Here is an 11,262-nt window from a genome sequence, read left to right on the forward strand (position 1 = left end):
AGAAGCTATTGTATGCTAAACATGTTCAGGAGATATATTATCCCACCTAGTTATCCAACATGGTATTAGTACCCAAGCCGTCGGGAAAATGATATGTTTGTGTGGACTTTCAGGACCTAAACAACGCATGCCCCAAAGTTTGTTACCCTTTATCATGGATTGATTAGCTTGTGGATTCTACTACATGATATCAATACATCTTGATGTTGGATTCTTACCAGGGTTACCATCAAATTCTGTTATCCAAAGTTGATCAAAGTAAAGGTAGCTTTATCACTACGGATGACAATTTCTATTACACAGTTATGCCTTTTGGGTTGAAAATGATGGAGCTACTTATAAAAAACTGATGGATAAAGTGTTCGTTGACCAATTAAGGTGAAACGTCGAAGTATATGTAGATGATATATTGATCAAATCCCTACGTATAGAAGATTTGGTACTTAATATGGAAGAAACTTTCACTATACTCCGTAAGTATTGTATGAAACTTAACCTAAGAAAATGCATATTTGGCGTCACCAAAGGGTGATTTTTGGGTTATATAGTCACCAAAAGAGGCATTGAAGCAAACTGATATGCGTAAATTATATACACTTTTATACTTATTTTAACGTACATTTACTTATATTTCATGAGTATAATCTATGTTTATTGCACCCTATTTGATTGTAATGTCATATTTTTACTCCTTTTATTTAAAGATATGTTCTTTACTTGTTTTTGATTGATAAGACGTGATTTGAAGCGAAAATGGAGCAAGGGTCAAGTCATGGTCGTGTGGACCACAAGGCGTCACATTACCAAAGAAGAAGAAGACTTTGGCCATGTGACCCACACAGCCATGTCACCCCCATCAGCAGCATCTAGAGCATGGCTGTGTAGATCCACACGGACATGCAGCATTTCCAGAAAGTAAGAAGGCCTCGGTCATGTGACCCACACGACCATGTGGACAAAGCAGAAGAGAAGAAGAGTATGACCTTGTGAATCCACACGGCCGTGTAGCCCATCAAGAGCCAAAGTAGAACACAGCCGTGTGACCAACACAGCTGTGTCACCCTAGCAGATAGCAGAAAGAAGGAGGTCGTGTGGATTCACACGGCTGTGTCACGGCTCGTACAAGGGCTATGCTAAGTGCTATAAAAGGGGGTTTTCTCCCCTTTTCATGGATCTTTGGCTTGGGGCTCATCCCCATTCCTTGGAGAAGGGTTCTCCCCCTTGGGGGAACCCTATATCTTCCATCTCCAGAGCAAGGGAATGCCTCCAAGGATGCTACGCTTCAAAGATAAGTTTTTTCTTTTCTCTATCTCCATGTATTAAGTTGCAGATTATTTTACTTATCGTCTTTTGGTTGTAAATACCTTGTAATGGAGTAGATATCTAAATCTAGGATATAGAAAGTAGTTGTGATGTGATTGTGATGTATGAACTATGTATTTGGACATTTTCCTATGCAATGAAGTGTTTATATCATGTTCTATGTGTGTTGTGCCTTGTATGTATTTGACGAAATGTGTGTGAGGTCAATTCATGTAGAGGTAGGGCTTTGATCACCATGTAGGGGAGAGCCTTGGATTGTAAGACTATGAGACCTTATGACAGAAGGTATCTCTTACTCTCTACGACATTTCCTTGAAACGAAGATCAATTCCCTACAAGGAAAACTAATTAGGGTTTAGAGGATTCTCTCAAATTAATGTTAAGAAGTGGCTTGTGTAATCTAGGAACGTATGACTGGGGGCCCTGTGATAGAGGGCAACCCTTTAATTGTACTTTGTAAGTTACCTCTTCTACTTAATTGCATTAATCTAACGTTAGGAGGTAAATAGGTTAACTCTAGGATTGTATGACCAAGGGACCCTAGTGATAGGAGTATCCCGTTAACGGTCTTTCTAGAGCTACTTCTTTACTCAATGGCGATAGAACTTGGGTAGACTCCTCGGTGCGACTTTCACGGGGTTGTACCGGACTTTAGTTAAAATCTCTATATGATTATAAGCATGGAGTTAGATAGATGAACAATGCATAGTAATGTGCGTAGATTATATACACTTTTATGCATACTTTGACGCACATTCACATGTTTTGAGCATGTTTTACCTATTCATTTTCATACTTCCAGCTTTGCTTTTAGCATATTTACTCTTTTTGTTTGGAGATCTGCTTTTGTGCATTTTCTATACACAAAAGTCATATTTGGTGAAGGATTTATGATCGTGGCCAGATCTGCAAGCAAACCAAAGGAGGAAGGCACCATCCTTGTGTGCCACACGACCCTGCCATAGCGGGTTGCCCAGGCCGTGCGAGGATCACCACCCGTGTGGCTGCAGCAGAGGAGGAAGTGGCCATGGTCGTGTGAGCATCACACGGCCGTGTACACCACATGACCGTGCAAGCCCTCCAGAGCTGAAGCAGTACACGGTCGTGTAGATCTATATGGTCGTGCAACATTTCCAGAGGCCAAGGAAGCCCTGGTCGTGTCCCAGACACGACCGTGAAAGAGTTCCAGAGTCGGAGGCAGGACAGGTCGTGTAGATCTACATGGTCGTGCAAGGGGAGTAGTGGCAGAGCATGCCATGGCCGTGTCTCACACACGACCGTGTGAGTTGAGCAGAGAGAGGAGTAGCATAGGTCGTGTGAGCTTCACACGGTCGTGTCTCGGGGTCGTGTGGTGCCCAAACCCCTCTTCTATATAAAGCCTTCTTCATGATTTGAAAGGGGATCTTCTCCCCTTTGGGAGAGAGTAAGATTTGGGCGATTTCTCTCCATCTTGGAGGGATTTTTCGACGATTCAAGGGCAGATCTTCAACGTATCGACTCTGAAATCGAGGATTGGATCTGAAGACATTCTTCATCGTAGATAAACTTTCTCCCTCTCTTTTTTTGGATTTGGGGACCAAGAATGCTTGTAATATTCCTCTTTTCAGTTTTCGTTCCTCGTTCTATGGATTAGATCTCTATGTTCTAGGATGGAGGGAGTATTTGTAAGATGAATTGATGTAAAACTCTTGTGGATTTGTCAATTTCCTATTTCTATGATTTTGTCCTGTTTGTACCTATTCAATCTTATGTGGATTGTTGTGATTTAGACATAATTCTCATTCTTGATTGAATGTTTGAATACCTTGTGGATCTTGTAGAGATAATCTCTCATTCAATTTTTCGAGGGGCATTCGTGACAGACAAGCCCGTGTAAGGACGTTTGAGGGATGATCTTGAGGGTGAAATAGGGTCATTCAAGGGGTAGGATAGATTGTATGCGTTCATATTTTATATCTTGATGCGGTTGAGGAGTGATGAATTCTTATGTTGATTATCTAAAGGACGCACGTGACAGGCAAGCCCGTGTAAAGACAACATAGATTCATTCTTAATTGATCACATTTAAGTATAGATTTCAGTCCTAGGTCGATTGTCTATTGCAAGAGAGAACCGACAACCTTCTACAAATGATGGACAATTGAGAAATAAGATTTGGTAGATCATTTATATTGATTAACCTTACAAAGAAACCAAAACTCCTAGAACATCCATTTATCATAGCCCTTATTCTTGTTTCTATTTCTTTTATTTCTATGTTTGCTTTTCATTAGTTGCACTTAGTTTCTAAAAACCAATTGATTAGTTGTTTAGCTAATTCGCGTTGAGAAATCTTTAGTGGTTATTCCAGTCCTTGTGGATGCGATATCTTTTATTATTACTTACGATATTTCCGTACACTTGTGGAACGTCAACAAGTTTTTGGCGCCGTTACCGAGGACTGCGCTATAACATTAGGGATTATCAATTCTATTAGACTAAACATAACTTTTCTTTTTGTTAGCATAATTGTAACTAATCTTTAGAATTCTATTTTTATAATTTTTGCATATCTTTCTACAATTCATTTTGCTGCAATTCTAATTCTGACTCTAATTCTGCATTCTTGATTTCTAGCATTCTAGTCTAACTTTTCTCTGTTTTTCTTTTGATTTAAATTTCTTTCTTTACTTTTCTTTAGAACAAACATATCTTGCAATATTGTTCTTGTGTATGAGAAGATCAAACTTCATAAAGGCATGAAAAATAACAAGAACTTATAAACACATTAGTTGATTAGCATATGAATTATTCTAGACATTTTTCTTTTTCCTCTTGTCTTTTCTTTCTTGTTTTCATTATGCACTTTCTTTCTTGCAATTTAAATTCTATATTTTCTTTCTTGCTTTTCATATTGCAATTTATTTCTTGTCTTTGATTCTTCAATTTTTTTTCTTCTAATAATTTTTTCTTGAATATCCATGAGCACTAACATGTCAAGCAGGCCCATGAGAAATTTTTCTACACCCTTTTGTGCAAGATTTTTATCTTCCATTGTGCAACCTCAAATTGAAGCAGAAAGTTTCTAGCTAGACCCAGAGTTAATTTTCATGATACAAGGTCACAAATTTGGAGGAGAAGTATCAGAAAGTCCTTATCTGCATCTTGAAACATTTTTAGAGATTTGTGATATGGTGAAATGTGAAGGAGTATAAGCAGATGCAGTTCGATTGATGACATTTCCTTTCAGTATCAAGAATAAAGCAAGAACTTGGTTATATTCTCTCCATCCTCAAAGTATCACAAGTTGGGAGCAATTGGAGAAGAAATTTCTGAATCATTTTTTCCCTCCAAGCAGAACAGTGTATATGAGGAATTGCATAACAAATTTTGCTCAGGCATATGGAGAATCATTATTTGAAGCATGAGATAAATTCAAGAGTCTTCAAAGATAGTGCCCTCATCATGGTTTTAAAAAATGGTTGATTCTACACATATTCTATGAGGGAATTTCTTTCTCAGACAAGAGTTTATTGGATTCATCAACTGGAGGATCTTTTATCGACAAAAGTGTAGATGAAGCATATATGTTAATTGATCAAGTGACATTGAACCTCCATGAATGGTCGAATATAAGTTGGATGAAATTTCCCTCAAACATTCATGAAGTGAAAGTCATAAATGTTATAGAGCCTGTCAAACAAATTGTAACTCAACCATCTATGAGTCTTGAAAATCACAAGTCACAGAACGGGGAGTTTAAACATTTGGGGGCAAAGATTGAAAGTATTGTTTCAAAATGGTTTAAAGAAGATCTCCCTCCTTCGCAGACAAGATCTAGTGAAAAGTGTGACGATGTTGGGTTATTGATCACACCAACACTAGATAAGCAAGTTGGACCTCCTCCAAAAGCTCAAAGGGAATTTGGGAAAAATGAAGTTCAATCTTTCCCAGGACCTTCACTAAGGGTTCCTTTTCCACAAAGGTTAATGGGGGTCAATGAAAATAAAGACTTTGGCAAGTCCTGTGACACTAATTGGATGAGTGCAGATTTTTGAATGTATATGAAGATAAGGACTCTTCAGATGAAGATTTTATTGATAATGCAGTGGTAAATAAGTTTTTAGATCTGCCTTCAAATTTTATAGAGTGTTATAGTGACATTAAATTTTCAGATGATGAATGTGATGTGGTAGATCAATTTAAAACTGCAAGTGAAGTTATTGATCCTCTTGTTGTTGATTCTCCTATTGAGGATATAGATGTTGGTTTATTTTTTGATGTATGTGTTGATGATGATGATATGGAAGAATATGTAGGGAGTTGTGTTGTGGAAGCATCATCTCAAGGATCACCACCTTTGTCCACAAAACCCTTACAGGTTGTAAGAATTGATCATGTTGTGGAACAATGTGTAAGGACTTTTGCAGAGCTAGCAGAGTCTCAAGAATCACCATCATTGATATCATCATCACCTGAGCCAGAGTTAGAATCATCATTTGATTTAGAGAAAGTCACATCTACATGTTTAGAAATTTCAGATATCTCTCGGCAAAGTAAGGTTAGTATTTCTTGTGATTTTTTGGAAAATTTTATAGATGTACTTATCATTGACTTTGTTGGATGTGATTCAGTTTTTATTTCTTATTCTGTTTATTTTAATATGGTTATGGCTCTATCTTATCTAATATGTTTGTGGGAGATTTGTATTTTCTTTGCATGTGTAGATTTCACTTGGGCTAATGCTTGGAAGCTCAATCTGAACCGTCTTTGACCACCTGAAAGAACTTTAAAGAAGATAAAGATGGAGAGAGCAATATTTCACTTTATATCTCCAATATTGAAAGCTCCCTCCATAATAAGAGCCCCTGGTAGGAGGGTTCTAAAATATCTTACCCTTTCAAGAGCGAGATTTAGATGAATCTTATGTGGTGGTCGAGCTAATGACCTTAAACAAGCGCTTCTTGGGAGGCAACCCAAGTTCTTCAATCTTGTTTTCATTCATGTTTTTAGTTTCTTTCTAGTTTCATTTCTTTCTTTATAATGAATTTGTATCATCTACTTAATTTTTTTTGTGTATTTTCTTTTATGAGACTCAAAGATTACGAGGAGTGCAACTACATGATGGAGAAGTTCATGACATGGACATGTGGCATGCATCATTTGGTAACTTCTCTTACTTTTAATCTCCTCCACATTATTTTTAGTTTTCATTAGGATAATGAAAAGTTTAAGTCGGGGGGTGGGGGTGGGGCTGCATTAGATACATTTGGTTTAGTTTGCTCATTTCTTTTTGCCTAATAAAATTTGCTATTTGCATCATTCATCACATCATGTCCGTTTGTCCTTATTGCAAAATACTAGCACGTTTATTCTAGATTCCATGTGATTTATTGGTTACTTATGGTGCTATTATGTTTAGTGATCTATCTTTTTCTATCTATGATAGCATGGACTGAGCAATGTTTTTACTATAAGAGTTTAAGTATTGACCTTGTTTTAGGATCTCTATACACTATGCCTATTTTTGATGGTTGATAATTCTAAAATAGTCATGATTCATAGAATTGGACTAGTACTTATGCTTCTATGGTGACCTCTCAACTACATTTTGGTTACTGGATAAACTCAGATCATGTAAGCTCATTTGGAAAAATCAATCCCAAGAAAAAAAAATGAAAGTTTGTTCAAGTTTGATACTTTGAAAACATTCAAAGATAAAAATAAGGGAAAAAATAGTTATCGTGAGTGGAAACTAGTAATTCACCCCTTTGAGACCGAGTTAGGTTACTAGGGAAATGAATGCTAAATTTCTCTTGATACTGAATATTCCTTTGAGACCTTGTGTAGACGATGCATAGCATTTTTGAGGGGAATGAACCTTGCGTGTGGCAGGTAAGTGTCTATCACCGGAAGTATAAGGAACATAATTTTATGACGACTTGACTAGACTTAGGGATTGAAACTTGATAAACATAGGCCACTTTCACACTGAGCATAGAGGACTACTATTTAGGTCATACTCAAACTACTTTTATATCTTGCTCACTAATGAAATCATTTGATAGGATTAGATTGGTTTGCTAGAGATTATGATGCACTATTTAACCACATGAATCTAGATTACGGGTTTTGCTTGAGGACAAGCAAAGGTTTATGCATGCTTTGACGCACATTCACATATTTTGAGCATGTTTTATCTATGCATTTTCATACTTCTAGCTTTGCTTTTAGCATATTTACTCTTTTTGTTCGGAGATTTGCTTTTGTGCATTTTCTGTACATAGGAGTCATATTTGGTGAAGGATTTATGATCGTGGCCAGATCTCCAAGCAAACCAAAGGAGGATGGCACCATCCTTGTGTGCCACATGGCCCTGCCATGGGGGTTGCCCAGGCCGTGTGAGGATCACCACCCGTGTGGCTACAGCAAAGGAGGAAGTGGCCATGGCCGTGTGAGCATCATACGGCCGTGCCAAGTTTTGAAGCCAACAGGAGCTAGGCCGTGTACACCACACGACCATGCAAGCCCTCCAGAGCTGAAGCAGTACACGGCCGTGTAGATCTACACGGCCGTGCAACATTTCCAAAGGCCAAGGAAGCTCTGGCCGTGTCCTAGACACAATTTTGAAAGAGTTCCAGAGTTGGAGGTAGGACAGGCCGTGTAGATCTACACGGCCGTGCAAGGGGAGCAGTGGCAGAGCATGCCACAACCGTGTCTCACACATGACCGTGTGAGTTGAGCAGAGAGAGGAGTGGCACAGGTCGTGTGAGCTTCACATGGCCATGTCTCGGGGTCGTGTGGCGCCTAAACCCCTCTTCTATATAAAGCCTTCTTCATGATTTGAAAGGGGATCTTCTCCCCTTTGGGAGAGAGCAAGATTTGGGCGATTTCTCTCCATCTTGGAGGGATTTTCCGGCGATTCATGAGCAAATCTTCAACGTATCGACTCCGGAATCAAGGATTGGATCCGAAGATGTTCTTCATTGTAGATAAGCTTTCTCCCTCTCTTTTCTTGGATTTGGGGATCAAGAATGCTTGTAATCTTCGTCTTTTCATTTTTCCTTCCTCGTTCTATGAATTAGATCTCTATGTTCTAGGATGGAGGGAGTATTTTTAAGATGAATTGATGTAAAACTCTTGTGGATTTACCAATTTCCTATTTCTATGATTTTGTCCTATTTGTACCTATTCAATCTTGTGTGGATTGTTGTGATTTGGACCTAATTCCCATTCTTGATTGAATGTTTGAATACCTTGTGGATCTTGTAGAGATAATCTCTCATTCGATTTTCCGAGGGATGTTCGTGACAGACAAGCCCGTGTAAGGACATTTGAGGGATGATCTTGAGGGTGAAATAGGGTCATTCAAGGGAGTAGGATAGATTGTATGCGCTCATATTTTATATCTTGATGCGGTTGAGGAGTGATGAATTCTTATGTTGATTATCCGAGGGGCGCACGTGGCAGGCAAGGCCGTGTAAGGACAACATAGATTCATTCTTAATTGATCACATTTAGGTATAGATTTCTGTCCTAGGCCGGTTGTCTATTGCAATAGAGAACCGACAACCTTCTACAAATGATGGACAATTAAGGAATAAGATTTGGTAGATCATTTATATTGATTAACCTTACAAAGAAATCAAAACTCTTAGAACATCCATTTATCATAGCCCTTATTCTTGTTTCTATTTCTTTTATTTCTATGTTTGCTTTTCATTAGTTGCACTTAGTTTCTAAAAACCAATTGATTAGTTGTTTAGCTAATTCGCGTTGAGAAATCTTTAGTGGTTATTCCAGTCCTTGTGGATACGATATATTTTATTATTACTTACGACATTTCCGTACACTTGCAGAACATCAACACAAGGAGGGATATTAATTAATATCATAACGAAACCAAAATCCTAGCATCTATCATTCACCTTCCACCCTCTTCTCTACTCTCTTATTCCCTCTCTCTCTCCTTCTCCTTAACCTTTCTTGTTCGATCGTAGAAGTCACTAGATTTGGGGGGGGGGGGAGATGAATAGCGATCGAAAATCCGTTATTGAATTTAGAGTAAGCAGCGGAATGGAAAGAAAAAACACAACGCTATCACGAACCAGTTTTACTTGGTTCAGAGCCTTCATCGACTCCTACTCCAAAGCCTGCACTCGTTGAGTTCTTTCGTTGGGCAATCACTAATAGTTCACAAACAAGATTACAATAGAAGGTACAAGAACTATTAAAATGAAATACCGACAACAATAATAAATAAAAAACTTGAACCGCAAGTTGTCGGAGTAGCTTCGTAGCATCGCAGGAGCAGAGCGCAACAGAACAGTTGTAGAAGTTGTTGTATATTGATGCTCCGTGGAGACTTTCTTTTCTAGGCATGCTCTGGGCGCCCGGACCATGATGTAGGTTCAGCCAATCAACATGCTCCATATCGGCGACGAGATGATTTTTTGCCTTTCAGGCGCTCGGATCCCTTCCGAGCGCCCGGACCACCATTTTCCAGAAATTCCTTTTCCTGCAAGAAAATATTAGTCCAAGGCAAAATAAAGATTAAACTTCCCTGCAAAACAAAAGTTAGCACAAATATAATAAAATAGGATAATAATTAGATTCCATCGCACCGAGACCGAAATTTAATCATGATCTCAACTTAGACTTTCGAAATGCATCTAAGTTGGATCGACGCCTAAGTTCCCTAACTGGGAATGCATCCTCACCAAGTCACTCCCATCCAGTGACTTACCTTAACTTACCTGCCAGAGGTCTGGTCAGCTCGTCGACCCGTCTGGACTTCGTGCCAACTACCCTTGGACTTTCCTCTTTTGTCAAAATCACACTTAGATTTTCCTTGTTGTATATGTATCTTGCACACTCACAATGCATATCAAATACAATAATAAATCTAACCTAAATATTTGTCCAAACATCAAAACCTAGGGTACCCAGATTGCTTCAATAATCTCTCCCTTTTTAATGTTTGGCAACCCATTTAAGTTAAAGAAACAATATAGAAATACATATGCAAATAAATGTACAAATCAACTCATGAATAAATAATGAAACCTAAATTCCTTGGCTCCCCCTTAAGCTATGATTTCCCACTAAGATAAACTTCTCCCCCTTTACCAATAAATGAGCAATCACTCTCCCTTCACCTAAGCTCCCTCTTGAGCTAGGATTCATCATAAAAATTATTGGAGCAATCTGGGCACTCTAAGTTTTGATGTTTGGGCAAAGGTTTAAATTAAATTTATTGTTGTATTTGATATGTATTATGAGTATGTAGGATACAGGTATAACAAGGAAAGTCCAAGTGTGATCTTGGCAAAGGAGGAAAGTCCAAGGGTGAGTCTTGGCGGTGTAAGTCCAAGCATGTAGTCTTGGCAACGTAAGTCCAAGTGTGACTTGGCAATGGATGAAGTCCTAGAGGCATGGCCTCTTGGCAAAGGAAGACCCGACAATAATGACAAGGTAGATGGAAGCTATAGAAGGCAAGGCGTGAATGATGGGAGGCATCCGAGGGGGCGCGAGGCTGTAGGAGGAGGCTATAAGGATAGGTTTAGGTTGTGCGAGCAAGGATGAGTGCATGAGAGATTGTCCTTAGGGTAAAATCCTATGGTTAGGGTTTTACTGTAGCAGTACTGTAGTAGTTATTGTAGCAGTCGACAGGTATTTTCATCAGTCAACTGGTAACGAATAGAATGCGTCTGTTCATTCAACCCATGTGGATCAGTCAACTGATATCAAGCCATTGATCTATAGTTGTTGAATTCCACTTAGGATCAGTCGACTGGTGTTTTTACTAATCGACTGGTGGCGGGAAAACAGCTTGGTGTTTTCATCTCGAGCTTTATTTAATAGAACTCGGGGCGCTTGGGCATGGTTGACAAAATTAGTGGTGATTAATCCTAATTAGAGTCTCCAAGTGATCTAGTGTGGTCTTGTGCAAGTTGTGGT

The 11,262-nt window shown here is 38.7% G+C and overlaps 1 non-coding gene across 1 annotated transcript; it reads right to left on the reverse strand.

The window, feature by feature from the left end:
- Positions 1-4,668: 4,668 nt before the first annotated feature.
- Positions 4,669-4,774, reverse strand: LOC121993838. The gene has a single exon (XR_006115438.1). It is a non-coding gene; the product is annotated as a small nucleolar RNA R71 (small nucleolar RNA).
- Between the last annotated feature and the right edge of the window lie 6,488 nt (positions 4,775-11,262).

This window comes from Zingiber officinale, chromosome 1B (genome assembly GCF_018446385.1).
Source record: "Zingiber officinale cultivar Zhangliang chromosome 1B, Zo_v1.1, whole genome shotgun sequence".
Classification (NCBI taxonomy): domain Eukaryota; kingdom Viridiplantae; phylum Streptophyta; class Magnoliopsida; order Zingiberales; family Zingiberaceae; genus Zingiber; species Zingiber officinale.